We start from the raw sequence: 24974 nt of genomic DNA on the forward strand, positions 1-24974 counted from the left end.
GCCTGTTCTCCCTTGACATCTTAAGACAAGAGCCCAAAGTTTAATTTGAGGAAGTATCTAGGACAATAATACCCGTCAGTACTGACCTACAGTCGTAGGGTCTGGGAGCTATTAAACAATGACATTGATGTAGTTTACAGGGCTTGGATGAGGAGGGTGACCCCACAAACCTACCTTTCCTAAATATGCAGCAAGAAGTATGATGAAAACACTGGTTAGCAGTAACCAGGGGAGAGGGGCAGTAAGTGGGAGGGAAGACCAAGGCCCAGGGAGAGAGGGAGGACCCTTTCACACTTCAAGGAGTAGGGCAGGGTGAGGGTCACATGGAGAGAAGGAGAGCTTCGAGGAGGCCAAGGTTTGCAGGGGAAGGAGTAGCGTTTCTGAAATGGACAAAATTGTACCCAAGGGTGAGAACTGGCAAGCCCCTCACCCCTGCCCCCTAAAGGCTACCATTTAGGGGCTTAAACATTTCCATTCATGTTTTCTTACTTCCATGTATAAACACAGGCATACTTTGGAGAGAGGAGAAAAATAAACCAAACTGCTGAGTAATACCCTTTTGAAAAGAAATACATACTTTCAAAAAGGACCAAAACAACTTGTGGAAGCTTTGGAAGGGAGTTTTCTTATTTTTAAAAGCTCAAGGGTTTTGGTGAAATTAGTGTTGTTTTCTCAGACTCCAAAACAGATTAACATATGGGCAGCTTCAGCTTGTGGCTCAGAGAGACAAAAGAAACCACAAAAATAGCTTTCTAATAATTGTCCCCAAATATGTCTGTCAAGCGCTGGTTAGCGCCAACTCCCCTTTGCTAATCAAAACTCGAGGCGGAGGCGCCGACTCCCCCCGCCGCCATTTGATGTCCCTCTGGTTACTGTATTTACTCTCCTTCTCACTCCCAATTTCTTCCCGAAGCTTTCATCTGTTCCAACGCCCTGCTCTGCCCGTCTCGGCCACCACCGCTGGGGTTTAAGGCAAACCTTGCATCTGGTTTCTCTTTGCTTCTTTTCGCCTTTGTCTTTGTTTACTTTCATGAGGAGACAGACAGTTGCTTTATTAACCCCCTGCTTTGTTTTCTTTAGGTTTTTCAGTTGTTTTAATCTTCGCATCAACTATCCCAATCTGCTCCCTCACCTTCCACTCCACTGGGCTCTCTGTGACCTGGCACTCGGGTCTTGTTTCTTGCCAGTTGGGTCCAGTGGCCTTGTTGATTCGTCTTGGCTGCTGCTGCTGCAAACTCGGCTGCGGCCCTCAGCGCTGTGTGGCTTCCAAGTTCTCATTGTGAAGGTCTTTTCTTCTTTGTGTTTCTCCATGCAGGGATATGGGATGTTTATAAACTTCAGGAGAGCTTACTTTTGAAAGGAGAGAATTGAATTTCCTGGGCTGCATGCTGAGATGTATTATCTGTGGAATTCCTGTTTGAATGACTGGCAGATTTCTGAGCAGTGGTGCTGTTTCCAACCTGGTCTGCTCGTCAAGCTGTGTACCCCCCTCTGTGTGTGCCTCTGTCTAGAGCAGAACCCAAATTGAGCCCAAACCATTTCATCTGTTCACCACCTTTCTCCCTGAAACCTTGTCCTTTAAACCTGATAAAGAAATAACGCAAAAGGTCGAAGCATGGAAAAAATGAAAATTCTCCACAATTCTTCACCAAGTTATTAAAATATTGCAGTTGTGTGATACAGATTAGGAATATTGATTGCTGGCTGGATGCAGTGGCTCACGCCTTTAATCTCAGCATTTTGAGAAGCCGAGGCGGGTGGGTCAGTTGAGGTCAGAAATTCAAGACCAGTCTGGCCAACATGGTGAAATTTCGTCTCTACTAAAAATACAAAGATTAGCCAGGCATGTGGCACATGCCTGTAAACCCAGCTACTCAGGAGGCTGAGGCAGGAGAATAGCTTGAACCTGGGAGGCAGAGGTTGCAGTGAGTCGAGATCGTGCCACTGCATTCCAGCCTGGGTGACAGAGAGAGAGATTCCACCTCAAAACAACAATGAAACATTGATCGCTCTTAATCCTTACTACCAACCTCTAAACTTTTGCTACTCAAAGTGTAGTTCCTGGACAGCAGCATCAGCATTTCCTGGGAACTGGTTAGAAATGCACATTTGGGCTGGGCATGGTGGCTCACATCTGTAATCATAGCACTTTGGGAGGCCAAGGTAGAAGGATTGCTTGAGCCCAGTTGTTTGAGATCAGCTTGGGCAACATAGCAAGACCCTGTGTCTACAAAAAGAAAAAAAAATTAGCCAGGCGTGGTGGTGCACACCTGTAGTCCTAGATACTCAGGAGGCTCAGGTGGGAGGATTGCTTGAGCCCGGGAGGTCAAGGCTGCAGTGAACCATGATCATACCATTGCACTCCAGCCTGGGCACCCGTGAGACTCTGTTTCAAATAAAATAAAATAAAATAAAATGCAGATTCAGGCCCCACCCCAGATCAACTGATTTAGAACTTGCATTTTATAAAGATCCCCAGGTGACTAGTGTGAACATTAAAGTTTGAGAAGTCTCGCTTTCATAACCTTTAAAAACATTTAATGAAGCATTATACCAAGAGAAAATCGGCCAAGTACTTAAACAATCACATGGTCTAGCATGAAAACTGTGGTCAGAATATCTAGATTGTGCCTTTACTTACAGGTAAGTCATGGAGTTCACTTGGATTCAGTTTTGGGATGACAAAAATGCCTCCCTCTTCAGCTACCAGGGTTGATGCAAGAATTTTTGGTAGTGGTTAAGTGAAACAAATGGGTTAATGCATTCTGTGAAGCACCATAAAATGTTAGCTATTACAGTTTACACACTGCTTTATTCTAATTTTGGGGCATTTTAGTTTTTCCTTGCTAGAGCTAGCCAAATGCAGATATTAATTGTGAGAAGATACAGCAGTCATGGTGCATCAGGGACAGGACATGTCAGAAGACCTCATCTGTAAGGGGGGATAACTGTGAAAGGATAATCAACCTTGGGGCCCCCAAATCACTAAGCTAAAGGGAAAAGTCAAGCTGGAAACTGCTTAGGGCAAACCTGCCTCCCATTCTAGTCAAAGCCACCTCACTGCTCACTGAGATAAACACATATCTGACTGCCTCATTTGGAGAGGCTGACAAAAGAATGCAACTGTTTGTCTCTTATCTACCTTTGATCTGGAAGCCCCCTCCCCGCTTCGAGCAGTCCCATCTTCACCTCGAGTTGTCCCACCTTTCCAGACTGAACCAATGTACATCTTACACATATTGACTGATGTCTCCTGTCTCCCTAAATGTATAAAACCAAGCTGTGCCCCTACCACCTTGGACACATGTTGTCAGGACCGCCTGAGGCTGTGTCATGGGTGCGCATCCTCAACCTTGGCAAAATAAACTTTCTAAATTAACTGAAACCTGTCTCAGATATTTGGGGTTCACATAACAATAATTCCTACGTTAGGGGACATTTGCCTTGCTGGCCCAGGGCATGGGCACACAACCCAGGCTCAACTAAGCCTACTCTTCTGTCCAGGACTCTGAACCTGAGACACATGATACAGAGACATGAGGATGGTGGAGAATTTGTTTAGCAGCAGCAGTGGTGGCAGTGGTGGTGGCAGTGGCAGTTGTGGTGTTATGATTTAGAACCAGGTCTTGGCTTCCCCTGTCTCCTGCTCATTTTCTGAACACTCCCTGTCATTCTCTGAGATGCCCAATATCCTCTTAGTAAATTGCTTTTGTGCTGAAACCACCCAGAGTTGGTTTCTGTCACTACCAAGAAGCCTGACTGGTAGCTCCACCCACCTTACCAGCTTGCCCTGAGGAATAAGGAGGCAATGCATGCCAAGCCCTGGCACAGTGGATGGCACCTGGAAATGCCCCATTAGTAGCAGCAAAAGTGAACAATGCATCCACTTTTGTTTTAACTTGATAAAGCCTCATTCTTTCATCATTGAATTACAAATTGTGACTTCCACTAACTCCTGAGCAGCTGGTCATCTTTACATTCTCAAGGCGAGGAGCTCAGCCACCTGGATGTTCTTCCTCTGCTCTTGGTCAGAGGCCAATTGTTGTCCTGGCCCTCTAAGGACAGCACTAAGATCCATCCCACTCTTCTTTCTGTCCGCAAAACCAAGGCTGACTGGCCCCCAGACTTCTCCCAACGCTTCCTCCAATTTGTCCATGAGCCAACTACTCCAAAGCTGTTCAGGACTATCTCTCCATTTCTTTCTTAACCTGTCAAGAGATGGGTTACCACATTCCCTCTATTACCACTGATAAATTGAAAATAAAACACATTTCATCAAGGCCACAATTTCTTGCTTGTGGTCAAAGCTAACAAGAAGGATCCCACCAGGAACCTAGTAGGATAAATTACATAATTAATGTTATTCCTTAGTTTGCTGATGTTGAAATCTGTCCCCAGTAGCCTTATTTCTCCTGCTTTATATCTTTCCTTCCAGGGCTGTACACTGGTGTTACCAGTCTTAGGGAGAGTGGAAATACCTTGTCATTATTTCTTTGAATCCAAGACATGCCTCCCTCCAGTAAAAAAGAGAACAAGATCACAGTATGGCATTTACTTATTTGTAAAATGGAGGCAAGTGAAAATTAATCTTGCATTGAAATCATCTGAGAATTCAGGTTGTCTTTTGAAACGTGCCATCTTGACATTGAGAAACACTGCCTTAGAAACCTCCAAGTTATGTGAAAGCAACAGTTGCTTGGGTTCCTCATTTGATTCTTCTTTGTAAACTCACACCTTTATATGAAGACATTTATTTAATCTCTGACTTACTTTTCCTGAGTTCAACCTGTGCCTTGCTGAAGGAGAGCACAGAGAGTCTGAATCTCTTGCACCCTGCCATTTGCAAAATGGAAAAGTGTTAACACTCCCACCTTTTGCTGTTGCTTTTTCTTTCCCCTCTCATTAAAAATTTTTGTTTTAAAAACCTGAGCAACGTGTGCTCTAGAGAATCTCCTGTGCATCTGCACCAAGAGACCTACATCTGACAGCATATTGTTTAAAATAGCAAAAGACAGGAACCTCCAATATCCCTCAATAGGAGAGTGGACAAAACATGGAGGCATATCATTCATACAATGGAGTTCTATACAAGAGTGAACATGAATGAGAATACAGCTACCTACAATAACATGGGCAAATGTTAGAGACATTTACCATGGATGAGGAAAAGCAGCTTGCAGAGGACTGCATAGATCATGATGATGATTATTTTTCTTGTTAAAGCTCAAAAACCCAAGCAAAAAGTAAATAATATGTTGCTCAGGGCTAATATGGAGGAGCTTTCCAGGGCTTACCCATATCCGCGTATCTGTGCTCCTCTCCTGGGCACATGGAAGGATCACATTTCTCTCCTCTGGCAGCCAAGTGAGGCTGGATAGCTGTCCTGGCCAACAGGCTGTGACTGTAAGGGGCACGTGTCACTCCTGGGCTGAAGCAGCTCATTGCAGCTGAAGTGATCTTGCGGAATGCCTCATATTTAGGTGATGGCACCATAAGGTCAAAGCAGCCTGGATTGTGGAGTTGCTGCATGAAGGATAGGAGGGTCAGCTGGATCTGCAGTAGGTAGGTTTTTTCTTGAGCAAGAAAAAAATGTTTGCTGTTGTGTTAAGCCGTCGAGATTTTAGAGTGTTTTGTTTCCACAGCATGACCTAGTCTGCCCTGGCCAATATAGATACATACCTAAAAGTTACCAGAAAGGTGAGAAAGAGAATAATAAACCCACAGCTCAGGATGTGACTATCCTGGGGAAGGCAAATGGGTTGGGAATAGGAAAGAGCACACAGGGAGCTGCAAGAGCGAAGGTATGTTCTGATTCTTATTTATTTATTTTTAGAGACAGGGTCTCACTATGTTGCCCAGGCTGGTCTCAAGCTCCTGGGCTCAAGTAATTCTCCTGCCTCGGCCTTGCAAATTGCTGGTATTACAGATGATGATCTGATTCTTAAAGTGTTCATTGTGTAATTAAGCCTTTATAGTTTATACTTAATGTATGTGCCAAATATAGAAAACAAAAGCTTAAAACACTTTAAAATAGTTTAAAAACTGAACAGCATTAAAGGCAGAGTCTATGTATCAGGTAAATGGGTGGTCAGTGTAAAATTCTTTCAATTTTGCTGTAGGTTTGATAATTTTCATAATAAAATGTTGCATTAAAAAACCCTGAATGGACCACAGTTACATTAAGAACTTTTTGAAAAAACTTGCCTATAATTCATTAACTCAACACAGCAACTATTTTGATCTTTTGAGCCCTTATCTCTATAAATACAGAATTTTCATGCACGTGCTCACAGAATATATAGTATTGTATGGCTTGCTTTTTTCACTTAACCTTTTATTATCAACTCTTCCCCAACATTTATGCTTTTTTGGTGAGTGCATTCATGTTTGGGAATTCCTTCCATCCCAGGCAAGTGAGGGCATCCCCTTCCAACCTCAGTCATACTCCAAAAGCCAAAGATACTTTTAACTTGGTGTAAGATTCAACAAAGCTCTGACACACTGTTCCTTCTGAAGTTTTTGTAGGAGATGTTGTGTCTATCTGCCAACTACTGTTTCCTTGAGATAAAGTGAAGCTCTTTAAGACAAACTGGGCAAGTAACAGCATTCTTCACATCATGGTAGCATGCCTGTTATGTGTTAGGCCAGGGGTCCCTAACCCCACCACCCCACCCCCCACCACCACCATGGCCTGTTAGGAACCAGGCCTCACAGCAGGTGGTGCATTACTGCCTGAGCTCCACGTCCTGTGAGATCAGGGGTGGCATTAGATTCTCATAGGAACGTGAATCTTATTGTGAACTGCGTGTGCGAGGGATCTAGGTTGCGCACTCCTTATGAGAATCTAATGCCTGGTGATCTGAGGTGGAACAGCTTCATCCCCAAACCATCCCTCATCTTCCCCAGCAGTGGAAAAATTGTCTTCCATGAAACCAGTCCGTCCTGCCAAAAAGATTGGGGACAGCTCTGTTAAGCAATGCCAGGGAAATCTCAGTCATTTCCTCCTTGACTTTTCTCCTTCAGCCTCCCTCTTATTACTGTATCTCACCACTGTCTCAAAAAGCAGCCCAGGCTGGGTGTAGTGGCTCATGCCTGTAATCCCAGTATTTGGGGAGGCCAAGGCAGGAGGATCACTTGAGGTCAGGAGTTTGGAGAGTAGCCTAAAGTAACATAGTGAGACCCTATCTCTATAAAAAAAAAATTTTTTTAATTAGCCAGATGTGATGGTGCATGCCTATAGTCAGGAGATTCAGGTGGGAGGATTGTGTCAGCCCAGGAGTTCGAGGCTGCACTGAGCTATGATCAAGCCACTGCACTCTAGTCTGGGTTTTTTTCCTGGTTATAAAAATTATTCATGGCCAAATACACAGAAATAAAAGTCGTCTATCTTTTTATCACTCACAACTAGACTGCTGCTAGTAATTTAGGTTTTTAAAGAAATATTTGCTTTTTAACAGTCTCCTTGCCTGAAGCCAAAGTGTTAAAAACAAGACCATTCTACTTATTCAATTTCTACCCTATGCCTGCACATCCAGGGCTCAGATGAATTTAACATTAGTACCGGATGGCCCATGCTTTTTATCCATGTGGTAGCAGTAACAAGAAGTCTTCCCAGCTATCATTAAGAGATGATTTAAAATGTCGTCAAGTATATGAAAAGCTCCTCCTCTCAGAATAGCAAACAGCTGTTCATGATCTCCAGCGAGACTGGAGCCAAAGAAAGAGACTAAGTGACTGGGGCTCTGTGCAACTCCTGGCCCTAAACGAGGACAGCAGACAGTTCCTGGAGGGTTCTAGGTGAAACCCATGCCCCATGTCACTTGGACTGTCCATTTAGCTGAGACTGGGATATTTTGGCTTGAAACTAGAGAACAGTTTCCATTCTCTCTGACTTTTCAGGACGGCTTGCTTGGTGGTTTACAGTGGGAGGGTCACGAGTTACCTAGTTCTCTGTAGGTCTTTAAAAGTAGCTTATGGAGTTTTCATCTGAAGGACTTAAGTGCGGCCTTATTGAAAGGCAGTGGGGTGGGTTTGTGGCCTCTGGGGGTTCTCTCCACACAGATTTACTTTGGTATTTCTGCCCTCAGCTTCCTTTCCCAGAATTCAGTGCTCCTCTGTTTAGCTTCTGATGGCCACCATCTTGCCTGCCAGTCGTCTAGTGCCTGCCATCTCTCCTGGAGGAGGCCTGGGTCTATTACTCCACCAGTTGGAGGAGTAAAAGAACCTCTGGCTTGGAGCAGTGTGGGTGTCTGTTTAGTTCATGAACCTTTATGAATACCTGACATGCACTCCACTCAGCACAAGGGATTTTGGGTGGTAGTTGACAGCATAAAAATCACAGACTGGGGAGCCTTGAGGCCATCATAGCAAACCTCCTGATATTATAGGTGAAGAAGAAAAGGCTAGAGAGGGCATGCCACTGCCCCAAAGTCACAGCAAAAGAGAAATATAAGAAAGATGCTCCTCTAAATGATTTTACTGTCTCAATCCATATCGTGCACGTCTTGGTAGATCATACTACATACTCATTTGGAGCTGAAAGATTTTAGGAGATTATGAGAAAACTCAGGCTGGAAATGCATGTAAATAGAGACCCAAAGCCACCAAAACCCAAGCTAAAATGACTGCGTTAAGAAGGAATTCCATGTAAGGGAATATAGCAGGTGCTATTGGTACCTGTTAATACTCCTTGTCCTTATTTCAATATGTGCTAAGAGCATTTTACCACTTTGTACTGAAAGCACTGACAACTGAGGGCCTGAAGGCTCTTTCTTAGCATGCCTGCACAGTGGATTGAAAATTCCCAGTTCATGACCAGGAGCAGCCCTCAGCCATTGATAGATGGGAGTTGGAGGATAAATACCCCAGCTCCCTTGCCCATAAGGTAGGTAATTCTGAGGTATGTTCTACACTGTCTCCCAGAATTCCCCTGTAAGGTTGAGCCCCTAGTTGTTAACCAGTTGCCCCCAGTGGTAACCTGCATATTGACACTTCCTTCATTGGCTTCATTTCCTTCGATGTCTCACTTCCTTGCTAGTGTTTACTGGGGTTGCCTCCCAAATAAATGATGCATACTTGAATCCTTGTTCCAGGTTAGTCTTTGCAGGAACTCAAACTAAATCAGGAAGTATCACCACCAATTGACCTATTTGAGCATTTGCCCAAGACTGTGCCTCCACAGAGAGAAGGTTGTTAGCACACAGGACTCAATGTGAAAACCTACAGAAGATGGTTTGGGTGTCTATTTTGAGCCAAAACAAACAAAAACTGTGCAGGCACTCACACTCTTCCATGTATTTATAACCTCAACCAGTTGTCCTTGCAAAGAGGCAAGAATGGGTGGGTAAGGAAGCATTTACTGAGCACCTACTCCATGCCAGGCTGTGCTGCATACTCTATGTGCAATAGAATCTTATTAAATTCATAGATGAGACTTGTGAAATACTCATTGTTAACCCCCATTTTACAAATGGGAGAAGTGAGGCTAAGCATCTTGCTGAACACTGCCAGTAAGTGGTAGAGCTCAGATTTGAATCCGGTGCTGTCTGATGCCAAATCTGGTGCTTTTCTGTGCTCTCATGCTGTACCCTGGAGCTTACAAATATGTGCATCAGCCATGGCCCTGGACTTGTGATGCCATGCTGCTGGCAGTGGCATTTGTAACCACATCAGCAGTCCATAAATGTGCTGTCTTCCCTCTCCCAAAACAAGTCCCCACGGCAATGATCCTGCATGTCTCCTTTCATACACACATGCCCCAGGCTGCCCTTCTGTGACTCATTTTCCTTTTTGTTTCACTTAAACCTTATAGGTCACATGTGCAAATATTCCATAGCAGGACATGAAGAAGGCTGGAGGCAAGGGGCCCCAAGCTCTCCTCAGTTTGGGGGACCCTGGTCATTAGCAAGCCTTTGGTGCCTCTAAACGTGCCTGTGGTGTGACCGTGTTTGTGCAGTGGGTTAATGTTGGCCGAGCTGGTCAGAGGGTGGGGTCAGTGGAAGAACCTGCAGAGTGCGGCTGAGCCTCAGCCACCCCAGCTCTCCCCACATCTCCCCTGCAGCCACATCTGCCTTGTTTTGTGGCAATGTCAGCTTTAGTCTCATTTCTCTTCAAGTTTCTTAAGGGCACTGGCTAAGTCTTCTTCAGTGTTGTGCCACCGAAGAATCTGGAACATTCTATTAGCAACAATAGACAACTGCTGAATGATAAGGTTATAAATAGTGACATCTAATGATGTGGCTATGTTCTAGAATCAAGCGTCACGAGCATGAGCATTTTTAGACTAAACTTTAGGTTGCTATTAAATTTTTTTGACTGTTTGTTATGAAACTATTTAAACTAACAGAAAAGTATAATAAATACTTTTAAATATAATGAATAGCCTAACGAATGCCCATATACCCATCACCTAGACTTAGCAAACAGTATTTGCCATATCTGATGCAGCTCCCAGAACCCAGGTTTCTTATCTACTCTGATTACAATAATGATACCATCTTGTGGTACAGGGACATCTTGTCAAGCACATCACAGGGATTGTATACACAGAGGAACTACGTCTCAGGATCTTCAAAGTTGTCTTCACCCAACCCCTCTATACTTACTGAAGATCTGCTGTGTGTCAGGCCTTGTGGAAGGCACCCAGTGACAAAGATGAGGAAGTCATGGTCCCCATCCTTGGGGCATTCACCTCCATTGGAGACTGGGAATAAACTTGTAAATAGACAATTGCATTGTGATGTGCCAAGCCCAACATTCCATTTTATAGTCCCATGGACCGAGAACCTGAGAAGGCTGTCGTCTCATCTATAGAGAGCATTACTAGATCCAAGTTGGGGAATCATGGCAGGGACTGGAGCCCTGCGTTCTACGTTTGCTGCTACTTAGCTGTGTGACCCTTAGCAAGTCACTGGCCAGGTCTGGATCACAGTTTTCTCATCTGTACATGAAAAGGTCAGGCTGAAATATTTCAAAGGCCCCCATTCAGATCCAAGTTTCTGGAACTTTTTATGGTGAAGTATTTAACCCACCTTGCTGCCTAACTCTGCTTTTTTGCCTGTAACCTCCATTCTGGGCCAGAGCCTGCAGGGGTTTCCAGCTCTGCCTAGGTTCCACGATGGGTTCTAATTCCACCCCCTTGGAACCTGTGCCGGGGCTAATTCTCCCAGTCAGGAATTCCTTCTGTGGAACTAACCCATGTCTCTATTGCTGCAGTTTCCATTAATTTCCTTTGACCCATCCTCGGGGGGAAGCTCATGATTACTGATAATTCTAGTTAATCCTTTAACTAGGAAAAGGAAACTAACCATCTAATAGGCCGAATGAGGGAATGACTTGGCACACCATCTGCAAAATATAAACCTAAAATATTCCGGAGTGTTCTCTGGGAGGCCACAGCCATTAACGCCCCGAGAGCTGGCTACTGCAGATACTTGCTCCTCATGGTGGGCACACTTCTGAACTGAGCCAGGAATGGGCACAGGCAGGGCAGCCGTGCCGTTTCCCCCTCTCTGCATGTTTGTGGCATAACCATCATAACCATTTTACTTGCTAAGGCAAAACATCTCCAGCCCCGTAAAAAGCTTTCTGACATCTCTCTGAGCTGCTGGCTTCCCCATTTTCAGAAGATGCCATGGTTTATTAATTCTCTGCAGAAGCAATAAGAACTGGGTATTGGCTTAATTTGGGGCCAATTTATTGTTATGATAGAAAAATTGGGCTCCGTCTCCTTTTATTCAACACAAGGGCCTATAGTTCCCCCTTTAACCCCTTCTGTGCTGGGCTCTTCCTCCAATCCACTTCTACTTTTTTGTCTTTGGGATATTATTTAACCTCTCTGTGCCTCTGTTTCCTCAACTGGGATAATCATAGTACCTATTTCATAGAATTGTTTTGAGTAAATACTGAGTTACTGAGTTATTTTAGGGTCTCTCTCTCTCTACCAGAAACTTCAAATTGACACACTGTTTTTAAAAATCTGGGAATTTCACTTTCTAAAAATCCAGGTTTTCAGCTTCTCGTGAGTGACTGGGAGCCACACTTACCCTATGTCCACACAACCACCTGGAGCCAAGCAGAGGTGGCTCCTGCTAAAAATGACATCTCATGTCTGTCCAGGTCCTGGTCCTCCATTCCACTCAGGGGCAGGGCCTTTCTTCATGTCCTGGTTGACCCAGAGGCCCCGAGTCTGTGGTCTGGGTTCCCCTGTTTCCTTAGGCTGAGCCAGTTGTAGCCACAGAACTCAATTCTCCTCCACACCCGAAGCTGCTCGGAAATGTCCTTCCAGCATTACCTGCACCAATGGTAATAGGCAGCTATGCTCACTGGGAAAGAAAATCTGAACAAGACAATCGGAACCTCTCCTGAGGCAAATCTACCCCAGTGGGTTGAAGATGTAATTGTAATTTGGAGACAGAAGAAAAGAAAAAAATAATAAACAGCAGCATGATTCCCATTTTCTCTGAATTCTGACATCGTTGAGTGCCAACTGGACAGGCGCCTCACGCGCATCCCATCTATGCCACACAATCATCCCAGTGAGGTGGGTGTCATGGTTCCTGTTTTATGGATGAGAAAAGTGAGGCTCAGAGAGGTTGAGTAACTTGTACAAAGTTACATACTTAGGAAGTGGCAAAGGCAGGCTAACCCCACCCTTGATTGTGAACTGGATTGGGTGAAAGTTCTTGCAGGGTGGGCCAGGGTGAAGGCCGCCCTGGTGGAACTCCTGAGGCAATGAGCGATCCTGCTGATGCCTGTAAATGGTGCCAGCAGCGCAGGAGATTCCTGCCCTGGGAGAAGAGGGGAATTCAAGGGAAGCATGTGGGAGTGCTACTGGCATCTGGTGGGTAGAGGCCAGGGACACTGCTAAACATCCTACAACGAACAGGACAGCCCACAACAAAGAGCATAAGATGTCAGTGGTCCTGAGGCTGACAAACTGCCTTAAAGTCTTTTTTTTTTTTTTTTTCTAGACAGGGTCTTCCGCTATCACCCTGTCTGGAGTGCAGTGACACAATCATGGCTCACTGCAGCCGTGGGCTCCTTGGACTTCTGGGCTCAAGCGCTCCTCCCACCTCAGCCTCCTGAGTAGCTGGATCTATAGGCGTGAGCCAACGCACCTGGCTATCTCTTTTAATTTTAAGAGTCTGATTCTAAGATGGTTGAGGGGTCACCAGAAAACCCTTTTCTGGTCATGGCCTGAGCCTTCTCTTCGCTGTCACCAAGGCTCCCACAGAAAGGTGGATGTTGTCTGGAGGAGGATTTATGGACATACCATTTGGCATAGCATTTGAGAATGCCAGACCTGAAAGGCCATCTAAGCAAATCCCTCAGTTGTACAGATGAAGAAACTGAAGCCCAGAGGAGAAAGTGCCTCGCTAAGACTGACCAGTCTGATACCTTATTCCTGAGGGCCAGAAAGTAGATTGCTGGATGCAGTACAGGTTGGGGGCAGGCATCACCTCTGTGTGAATTCAGGGCACAGCGTGCCCTCTGACGGCCCTCAGCTTCTCTATCTCTAATGGGAGGTGGAGGAGGCACAGGTCTGGGGAATTTCTGGGTCAGCTCTAGCACTGGGGACAGTCTAGGGCAGTGGTTCTCGGTATCAAGCAGCATCAGCACACCCCGGAAGGTTTGTGAAAACCCACATTGCTGGGCCCCACCCCTGAGTTCCCAGTCTAGTAGGGCTGCAGTGGGGCCTGAGAATGTGCATTTCTAACAGGTTTCCAGGTGTTGCTGCTGCTGGGACCACACTGAGAACCACTGGTCTAGGAGGTGGGGATGAGTAAATTGAGAGATACCCATCACTAGGAAGGAGGTGAAACACTGCCTCTGATTGGGTGGCTGTAAATGAGGTGGCTGTATCCCAAAGGCCCCAACTTTTACTCATATTTTGGCCTGAGGTGGGTCTGTGTCCCTGAACTTGGTACAAACTCCTGTTCCTGGGAAGGCCACTCTGCCCCATGGGCAGGTCACCATACACTTATCTTCCAAATTCAGTCACACTTGAATGTGAAAGGAGGCAGTGCTAATAACTGTGGGGACAGAAGGCGCAAGCTGGGCTGTCTGTGGCAAATTGAGCCATAGGAAATCAACCGGGCAGCTGGGCCTCCGGGAAGTAGCCAGGCCCACACAGAGCCTTAAATCTCCTTCACAAGCATTTTGATGTGGCCAGCTTGTTTTCACTGAGATCAGAGGAAGAGAGGGAGTTGGGATGCTGGCTGCTGCAAAAGTTTTCAGGGCGGCCTCTAAAATATGCAGCGTAGAAGCCAGCAGAGCCATGAACCACGCCCCCCTGTGCCCCGTGGTGGCTGGTCAGCATGTTGGAGTCCAGCCGGGACGGCTGCCCCACTCCCTAAGGAAGCTGTGCCACCAGAGCCAGCCTCACCTGCAGGGTCCTGTCCTGCATGTCCCAGCAGTCTGGGCTGGAAGAACTTAGGAGGTCCATGCAGGGCAGATGTGGAGGCCTCCCTCCATGTGCAAAAGGTGAATCAGAGAGGCGGGATGTGCTCTACATCACCCTCATGGTAGTAGACAGACCCGAACCACGAGTTCCAGGGCAGAGACCTTTTCACGCACACTGATCTCTAGATACATTGAATTTGGCTGTAAATTCTAAGGGACGCTGTGCTAAATATTAGGGGGTATAATATTAGCTCAGAGCAGGCGTCTCTCATCCAGATACAGAAGACTGGGCATGATGTCTGGCTGAAACTTTGTGGCCTATTTTTCCACACTCGGCAAAGACCTGCGTGTTGCCTTTGGACTCCTCTCCTCCTCTGCCTTTTTGATTCATATTTCCTTTAAAGTTGGGAGTGCGCTTCGGGTCTTCTTTATATTGCTTTTCACCTGCGTTCTTCCTTCATTCTGCATGGTGGGGTGGAGAGAGAAAGGAGGGCCTGGGGGCAGGGGGGCAACTACAAGCCCACCCCTTGCCTTCTGGAAATGCCATTTGTTCCAGACCCAGACCCAGCCCATGCCAGGAAAGCCAGACACACTACCCAAGTCATTGGCACAGACAAGCGGAGTGAGGGATGCTCAGGGGAACCCTAGACTTGGTCAGTACTCCATGGAAGATGAGGGGGTTCCAGGACCAGATCTGGGCAAGAGGGGGTAAGGATCACAAGACCACACAGCTGGAGGGAAACTTGGGAATTCTATGGGCCAAACCCTTGTTGTGCAGAGGGGGAAACTGAGATCCAGAGAGGGGTAGAGGTTTTCCCAAAGTCACACAGAATGAGGTCTACAACATCCCTTCTCTGACTCCTTGGTCCAGGGCCCTTTCCACCACATTTTGTTAGCCAGGCAGGAATTTGGTGTGCGTCTTGAGTCTCCCACACATCCTAGAGGCAGAAGGTGCAAGGAACATGTGCAGCTGTGTGGTGCTGTCAGGGAGAGTGGCTTCCTCATGCCTGTGTCACCAGCACTTGGCACAGTGCCTGACACATGTGAGATGGTCAGTATATGTTTGTTCACTGAACCATGTTACAGCAATCCTTCAGAAGGGCTTGTCTCTTAAAAGGAGTTTTCATAAAGTTAATTTACCTTATAATGCACCTCAGTAACTGTGGCAAGGAAAAGAAATAGGGGTCTTATGTGCTAGGGCATATAATGTAAATCTTCTCTTAACATTTTAATATTTCAGGTATTATATAAGCAATGCATATTTATTATGAAAAAAATAGGTAAGAAAAAAATTAACATCTCCACAATGATCTGATGGAACCATGGACCCAGGGGGAGCGTGCTTAGGGGCTGGAATACCTTGGAGCCCTCAGAGCACTTCCTGCAGCACCAGACTTCTCCCCTGCTTCCTTATCTCCACTCTCCATATCTTTGACATTGTCATCTTGGAGGGAAGGAGCCCCATAAACAAACCTGGCTCTCGCATTCAACAGGTTCTCAACAGGTTCAACTTGAGGTAGAGCTGCAGTGTGCCAGTTGCATTTTTTTTTTTTTTTTTTTTGAGACAGTGTTACTCTGTTGCCCAGGCCGGAGTGCAGTAGTGCAATCTCGCCTGACTGCAACCTCCCCATCCTGGGTTTGAGTGATTCTCCTGCCTCAGCCTCCCAAGTAGCTGGGATTACAGTCACGTGCCATCACGGCCAGCTAATTTTTGTATTTTTAGTGGAGACAGAGTTTCGCCATCTTGGCCAGGCTGGTCTTGAGCTCCTGACCTCAGGTGATCCACCAACCTCGGCCTCCCAAAGTGCTGGGATTACAGGCGTGAGCCAAGGTGTCCGGCCTGCCAGTTGAATGTGCTCAAATGCATATTCCAATTTTCTGGAAGAATGGAACCAATGTGTCTTGAGAGCTCATTTCATGCCTGTATGTTCACAGACATCATCAAATTTGATCCTCACCAGTGCTCACTATCAAATGAAATCTAGAGCTTACAAGAACAAAGCAGGCCTAGAGTGCCCCCAAACCATACCAGACGCTGGACACCATCACCATGGATAGTGCCTAAGTCAAGGGCATTGATTGGAGGCACAGAAGTCAGAGCACCTTCCACACATCTGTCACATAACGTCTTCCCATGCCATTAGTGAGTGATCCTGACATGAAGATGCAGGGTGTCTCCCTAGCCCCTCTGAGCTGTAGCTCTCTGTGTGCTGTGCCTATACTGGCTGACCCAACGTGATGAGAACCTGGAAGAAGTGGTTTTGAGGATTGGATTTACCGATCTCTGGCAGTGTGACCTACCAGGACAGGCCACTTGCCCTTTCTCGGCTAAGCTGTCCTTTTTGCAACACGAAGTCATAATCACAGCCTACCCATTCACTGGGACCTTGCAGAAACCAAGCCTTACGGAGAGTTAAGGTGCATTATGGATGGAAAGTGCCACACAAGAGTACCTTCTTTCCACTAGGAAAACCTTGACTTGGCTGGTGCTGTTCTAGGATCGACTGCTTTTCCTTTCCTTGGCCTCCTGCATTGAGTTTGCCTTTCTCCCCCCAGCCCCCTGTCTCAGCATCACAGGCTCCTTAGGAGCCCCACTCACAGCTCCCCAACTGCTAATGTTCACTTCTGTGGAAAATGATAGGTGACAAGTTGCTCTTGGAGATGCCCACAATCAGATAAGCCAGGAGGGGAAACAAGTTCTTCTGGAAGGGAAACAGCCTGTACTATGGAAATTAAATATTCCTTAGAGGAGAGCAGGAAACTTTAGATCCCAGCCACGGGTTTCTGAGGAAGGTTCACCAGAGAAACTGGGGCATCCCTGGGGCACGGACTGGGAAGGATGGAAGCTGTTACTCCTGACATCTGCAACTGTCATTTGGAGCCTGGGTCTGGGCTGTGTGTCCCCCCACCCCTGCCCCAACACTGGCAACATGATCAAAGTCATACTTCCCCTTTTCCCCCTGTGGGGGCCCCAGCGCCCTTCTAGTCATTCAGCAATCAGGGCGCATGTGCTTTTCAAGTCAGTGTCCTGATATTTATCTGCAAGCAGGGATGTGAGAGGCAGCCTCCTGCCACTCCCGACATGGGGAAACTGAGTCACAAAAGGGCTGAGGTGAGTGGTCACGTGAAAGCCACTCTGAACAAAGCTCTGGATGTACTCTGCTCTCCTTGTCTCATGTGCACATACAGACACACAGACAGACACACACTGAGTTTTACAGCTCTCTAAAATTTATGAGCAAAGTCAAGTACCCGGAGATCTCTTAATTAAGCAGCCTTCCCCTAGGAGAAAGGAAATGGCCTTCCATATTCTTAGCACCGACATTGGATTGCATGATTTACTACCTGAGGCTTGCATTTCTCCCCACATCAACTCCCCTCTAGTGCAAACATCTATCACTTTGAAGGCAGTTCAAACACCACCTTCCCCTTGTCTTCCCCTGTCCCTGGTGCCCTCCAGCCCCTTAGCATTTCCTCAGATCTGCCTCCTTGCCCCAGAGGTCCAAGATCAGGCTGGAGCCCTGAACAGACACCCTGCTGTCACCCACCCAGTGAAAGAGAAAGCCCTGCATGCCCAGGACTGGCACCAAGGGGCTGCCCTGCTGCTAGAAGGTGGGGCTGGTGCGGGGTCCCTCCTCAGCCCACTGTGGCTGCTGATGGCTGCCATGAAGATATATGGGTTTAATCAGGCCCCTGACAGGTAAAGACCCTGACAACGAGGACAGTTTGTTCTCCCAAACTGTTGAGTATCTAAGCCCAATGTTTACTTTGGAATTGAATGAATAACATTGTTCTGGGAAAGGAAATTTGAAAAAGCAGGCTTGTAATTTACAGTAGAGAGGAGAGCAGATCTGGAGGTCTTGCTACCCCCACCCCAGGCCCAGGCCCCCCTCCTGCAAACCCTCACTATGTCTTTTTGCTGTTTTAAACTTCTAAACACACCACAACCAACCAGCTCATCTTCTCAGCCCTGCCAGTAAAGGTCTCAACATTGCCAGGCTCCTTATAGCTGCCAAGATAACACATTGCTTCAAGGCAAAAGGTTTTTTTTTCCCTTCCCTTTTTAAAAAATCAAAACCAAAAGCCACTGAAATTCCAAATGCTGTGAGACCCATTCAAAATGTGGAGTGATTATCTGGAATGATTATCTGGGATAGGCCAGAGGTTCACCTGCACCCACTCCCACCAGGTCAGGACAGAGTGGCTTTTTATCAAAAAAAAATAAGGGGGAGAAGCCCACCAAACCCCCAAAAGCCAAACCTAGCAAAACATGCCCCTCTTCTAGGGTTGAGGAATCCCTTTGCTGAGGATGGTCAATTTACTTTAAAATTCTTGGGGGTGGGGGAGAGGGATGGTTTCTTTGTAGCCAGCATCTAGAAGACTCCTGGGGACTTTCTTTGAACAGAGACCAGTGGCAGCACCTCTTGCTTGTGCTTAGGCATGGGGTGATGCTTCCTAGTAGTGGGCATCTTGGCCGGCTAGAGGGTGCTCGAGACCAGCCTGTTTCCCTTAAACAGGAGAAGTCTCTTTTCTGAAAGAAGCACACCTTTGATTAGGTAGAGACCGACTCGGAGACCTGAAAATTCCATGTCTTTCACCTGCCTCCCTCTCTGAACTTGTGCCCAGATGTAAGACAGAAGGAAGGGGTTGGGGGAGGGTCTCAGAAAGACCCATCCCCGGGTCTGGCCATAGACTGGAACAGGACCCTCACACTCTTCTTCTGGCTTTGGGCAGGGACACTTACTTCTCCCATCCTCCATCAGCCAGGGCCTCACTGCCCGCCTGCCCGCTGGCCTACCTCAGATGCCTCAGATTAGCTAATTGACATGGGGAGGCCACTTTGAACATTTCAAGGCCTGGTCAGGGGCCAAGTCTCATTACTTAGCTTCAAAGTCAAAAACTCCATAAAAAGTTCATTGGTGGAGCTGATTGTTCCAGATTGTCCTAACGGAACTGAGCCCACCACGGCACCCCGGGCCTCACGTTTTAATGTGGGGCGACAGCCCGTGTGTGGTACTGAGCTGGGATGGGGGAGGGGGGCACAGGAGGCCAAGACCCAGTCTGCATTTTCTTTTCTCTTTTCAAACACTTAAAAATTACAAAAAGACTAACCACACTACACAACATTGGAAAACAAGAGAAAAAATAAAAGATTCCAGAAACCCATACCCTAATACAACAATATTTCTTTATGTATATTTTTTATATACTACTAATCAGCATATGTATACAAAAATGGCCTGCTTTTTTTTTTTTTTTTTTTGCTAAGCATTAAATCATAAGCATTTCCTACCTCTTCATGACCAATATTTTAAGTGGATATGTGATATTCTGTCCCGGAAGTATGGACTGATTGTTACACATTTAGGTTGTTTATAGTTTTACATTTTTACAAATAACAGAAAACATATTTATATTTTCCCACGATTGGTTTTTAAATTTTAAAAAAGTAACATTTTTTAAATGTTTTTTAAACTTTTTTTTAAAAAGTCACACTTTTTTTTTTTTTTTTTTTTTTTAGAGTGTGGAAAATCTGGGAAAGTATAAAGAAGTTAATAAAAGTCACCTGTGATTGTTCTACCAAGCGAGAATCACTGCTAACCTTCGGGGGTATTTCCTTCATGTGTATATATTAGAAACAGGATCGTGCTGCACAGAAGTTTTGTAGGTCCCTGGGGCCGGGAGAATAAAATTGGCAGAGGAAATATTTCCAGGAGAGATTCAGTGTGTGACATGTGTGCATTCGAAGTTGGATGACATTTTCGTTGCGAATGTGGGACAGCCCTGTGCCCAGCCCCAGGGCCAGGCGGGTGGCCGAGGTGTCCTTGATCAGGGACGAGGATGCTCCCAGGGCCAGCAAGGCCACGGGGGCACAAGCAAACGCACTTTCCTCATTTCTTCTGACAAGCGCATTGGAGCCCCTGATTTATGGCCACACTTCATGGGACACTAGTAAACGTCCCATAGTATATTTTGTAAGAGTAATGAAGTCTCAGGAACCCGGCCCTCCCCGCGGCCTCTGCTAATAAATTTCCTTGGGCGAGGGGTGAGCTGCCAGGCGCTGGGCCAGAGTTGCGGGCTGCGGATTAGCAGAGGGGGCACCAGCCTGTCCCCCGGGGGCCGCCGCTCCACCCCGGGCTCTCGTAGGCGGTGGGGGGCTTTGCGGCGCCCCCACCCCAGCCACGCCGGGAGCACAGCCCCGTAGAGCTCAATGTGGAGCTCTCAAAAGGCAGGAGGAAGATGAAAAGTGAGTCGAGAAGCTGGAGAGGAAGGGGGGAAACCCCAAACCATAATTGCCGCTTTCCTTCTGCAGCTCAGGTTGCTGGCCCGGGGCTGAGGGGCGGCGAGGGCTGTTTCTTTTTTGACTACTGTTTTCCTGAAGTTTGAGGCTGGACTATGGGATGAAAGAAGACCGAGGGGCAACTGGCATGGGCTGGGTTGTGCGGGGCCACCGCAGGAGCGGGTGGGGGCGGGGGGAAGGGGACGGGAGGTGCTGAAGATTTTTCTATCTCCCCCCACCCCCGTCCCCAAGCCACACACACTTCAAAGGGCTGGGGACAGGGAATCCATTTGTCACTCCGCAGAATAGCTGCCCCCCCCCCCCGCCCCCTTAATGCTCCCTTCCTCTTCATAGATCTGCTTCGAAGCTGGATGTTTCTTCACGAATTTTAATTCAACTCTCATTTCAGCCAGCGCCTTCCAGGTCCCACACCAGGTGCTGAGGAAACAAAGATGAGTAAGACACACCACTCGCCTCAGGGAGGTCCCGTTCTGTGCTGTCAAATCACCCAGAGTGCAAGCTGACACTAATTGACTGCTTACCATGGGCCAGACGCTGTTCCAGACACTTTACATGTATTCATCCATTTACTCCTCACAAAACCTAAAGCAGGTGTTTTGTTATCATCTCACTGTTAATCGGGCACTGAGACAGTAAGTGGCTTGCCCAGGTTCCCTCTGGTTCTTGAGTCAGGTTCTCAGAGATCCCTCAAATCTCAAGGACTTGAAACAGGCAGGCTACCCAGACTTCCTCTCTAACAAGCAGCTTACTCCACACACAAGGAAAACAAGGCCCAAAGAGGAGAAGTGACTTGCCCAATGCCACACAGAAAAGTGGCAAGGCTGGAACTAGACCCCAGCCAACACCCCCACTGAAACATCCAGCTGCCCTCTTTAGCTGTGTGGATGCCTCTCACACATATTCCAAGACATGAAGTGAGAACCATTTTCTGGCATCTGGAAACTTCCTGTTTGTAAGGACCACCCAATAGACCTACAAGGAACCATGGAGACAGTGATTTAAGGAAAGAAACAAAATGAACTCCAAATCAGAGAGCTGGGGGACATTTCAGTATCAGTGGCATTGGGAATGAGTTTCTTTAAGTTAAAATTTTATATTTTAGTAACCAGAAATTTCCCGTGTCTATCGGATGGAGTTTTACCAATTTTCAAGGAATCAGAAAATGATCAAGATAACTACATTTGATACTGAACAATGCTGAATACTGAGTGAGGTTTTGTGGCTGTGGGTCATTGCCATACACTTCAGTTAGCGTGGAACCACTGGTGAGCAGAGGCCTCCATTCTCCACCTGGACTTGCAGCCATGGCATGACAGCCTGGAACAGAACACCCAGTGTGAACATCAGGAACCAGAAGATGCTTGGTAGCACACATCAGAAATGGCAGGAGAACCCTTGCTGGGTGTCAGAGCCCAAGCGACTGTGCACAGAGTGCTTGATCATGAAGTTACTCTGGTGCCCCAGCCAGAATTCCCACACCTTAAAAAAGCAATTGCAAGTGCTGCAACAGACCTCCTCGTGGAAAAGCAAACCTCACAATAAAATCTGGGTTTGAAAATAAAATGCCTGACCTAATTTGATGGTGACTGCCTTCCAGGTTGGTTTGTGTGGGGGCACTGGGATGTCGGGGCTCTGGTTCTTATTAGAATTCTCCTGTGCTCTCAGGATGGGCAAACCTGGCTCATTGCAGGCTGGACCCACAGCAGGGCTGGGAAAGGGCCCTCAACTGGGAGTCAGGGACCTCAAATGTACCAACCAGCAGTGACACATCATGTCTCCATGATTCAGGTATGAAATAAGGGCAAGAAGATCTTACAGCCCATAAGGGGTGGCTGGGCCTGACCTGGTGCAGGCGTTGTAAGACCCTGACCTTGGCAGTCCTTGCAGCAACCCTGGGCAGCACATATCATTGTGGCCATTTTACAGATGAAGAGACTGAGGCATCGAGGGATTACAAGGCCCACTGTGCTCTGTGGGTGGGTGTGAAATGACTCACAGCTAAGTGCTGTGTAAATACAGAAGATCATAGTTACAAACTGTCCCAATACATGCGTGTGTGTGAGCCAAGGCCTAACACGTCACTGGCAGATCTATTTGCTCAGTCATGTTAGTCCCTCCCCTTCTTTCTTTCCTCTCTAGGGCAGGGGACAACAAAAGGAAGATGAAAGTATTCCCTAATACAGCTGGAGGATTCACGTTACCCATGCCAGGAGAATAGCCAAGGAAAGAAACCCCAGCTCACGCCCTCCTGCATTCTTTACAAGGACACGCGGGAGTGGGGAGCATGCCCTGAGCAGAGCGGACTCAAGCTTGGGCCCCTGTTCGAGGAGTGCTAAAAAATCTTGCGCCCTCTGGATGCTTTTTGAAATTTCAAAATGGATGAAACAGTGACTTCAAAAAATCAATGGTAATTTTAGATCAGGTTTTTTGCAAACTTCTCACTTCCTCCTGGAGAGCCTGATAAACACAGGGCAGGCACTGACAAATGCTAGTTTCATTCCAGGAAGGTGTGAAAATTGAGTTTGTTGGGCATTGCCTGGGCTTCAGGCAGGAAAGAATGAATGGCCTTTTCCTGGGGACGACTCCTCTCACTGCAAGACTTTAGGGCCTGGGCAGAGTAAAGATGGTCCAGACCTGCCCTGGCCAGCAGTTCTTGGCCAAAATGGAGAGGCTCTGTGACAAAATAGTGTGCTACACAATGTGCATGTCTTGATGTTGTTACTAATATTGCTGTAATTATTCCTGATTCTGTGATTTTCCACTAGGTCACACTGCTTTGTAATTTTGGCTTTGACTTCTTAGCAGGAATGAGCTGTAGGTGACTTAGGAGGTGTCTGTTTGCTCATCATTTATTCTGTTCACTGCTTGGATTTCATCTGCTATTCTTTTTTTTTCCTTCAGTTTACCTAATGTGGGCCAACATTTCCTGGGTATCCCTGACACAAGAGGAATCTTGGGAAAGGCCCCAGCCCTGAAGGAACTTAGACTGGCCTAGAGGAAACCAGGCATAGACCAGTCATAGGTAAATGATTAGGTGTCACTATATGGTTGAGCGCTGTAAAACTCAGGCTTTCTGTCCAAGGTAACTATTTTTTCAACTTTCTCTTCCATTCTCTAAGGCCAGAACAAATCTGGCTTAATTACAACATGGCCTCTTTGAACATCAGTTGACTTGAAACCAAGGTTTGATGAGATGCTGTTTAAAGGACCTTCCAGTTCTAGCTGAGGGGGTCTGAGAGACTCATGTCAGCACAGGAGAGGGGCTCACTGCCCTTGAGTCTGAATGTCCCTTGTCCCTGAAGCCCTCTGCTCCCAGCCGAGCCTCTACCCTGGCTGGCTCCTCATGTTGGCACCACCCTGCTGCATTACCTGGCTCCTGTGCTTTTTCAACTCCTTTTCTTTTTTTCTTTCTGTCTTTAGGGAAAAAGTGAAAAAGAGCAGACATTTCTAGCACACTGTGGGTGGCCTGTAGGGGAGATGATGAGTCGGGGAGGGACACACTGTTGACTCACCGGGTCACCCCTGGAGCCATTTTACATCACAAAGAGATGATCACTGGACTCGCTATGACTCTGCTGGTGGGCACTGTCCTATGCCCTGCAGGAGGCCTCCCAGGAACCCAGAGCAATACTCTGTGTGTGAGCATAAGGAGGGACAGTGACTCTGCAGAGCACTAAGACCCTTCATGGGGCAGACGACAGAGAGCCCCATGGGGGCTGTGGTTCTCGCCAACTCCAGGCAACTGACTCCAAATGCCCTCTTCTCTCCAAGTCTACTCCCTCCACCCTGCAGACTGAGTGGCCCCACCCGGAGCCACACGGGCCACACCCTGGCCTATACTGGGCACTCAGGGTGAATAGCTGCTGCTTAGCACAGCGCCTGACCACATGGTGTGTAGGTGGCCAGGGAAATTCAGCTTAATGAATGACTGCTTCAAAGCCACAACATATTAAGCTAAAATAGTTATTAAATGAATAGCAATTGACACAGCACTTTTATATGTCTCTTATTTTCTTATTATGATTTATTTATCTTTTCCTGTCCAGCTCTCATTGTTTTGAAGACCCAAGGATAATGAGGTACACTTAACTGGCAATCAAGAAACCCTAGGGGCTGGGCACAGACGGCTCAGTCTTGTAATCCCAGCGCTTTGGGAGGCCAAAGTGGGATGATTCCTTGAGTCTGGGAGTTCGAGACCAACCAGTAAGATCTGATCTCTAAAAATAATAATAATAATTAGTTTGGTATAGTGGCACACAATTGTAGTCCC

The 24974-nt window shown here is 46.9% G+C and overlaps 1 long non-coding RNA gene across 2 annotated transcripts; it reads right to left on the reverse strand.

Annotated features, from left to right (window-relative positions):
* Window positions 1–4537: 4537 nt before the first annotated feature.
* Window positions 4538–12456, reverse strand: LOC107975285 (uncharacterized). Of its 2 annotated transcripts, none has more exons than XR_010158027.1 (3): window positions 10605–12456; window positions 5295–5523; window positions 4538–4833 (listed from the first exon to the last, which is right to left on the reverse strand). It is a non-coding gene; the product is annotated as an uncharacterized LOC107975285 (long non-coding RNA). The 2 variants fall into 2 exon arrangements; XR_001718702.3 differs by having other exon boundaries at window positions 5295–5573.
* Window positions 12457–24974: the final 12518 nt, after the last annotated feature.

This window comes from Pan troglodytes, chromosome 5, assembly GCF_028858775.2.
Source record: "Pan troglodytes isolate AG18354 chromosome 5, NHGRI_mPanTro3-v2.0_pri, whole genome shotgun sequence".
NCBI classification, from domain to species: domain Eukaryota; kingdom Metazoa; phylum Chordata; class Mammalia; order Primates; family Hominidae; genus Pan; species Pan troglodytes.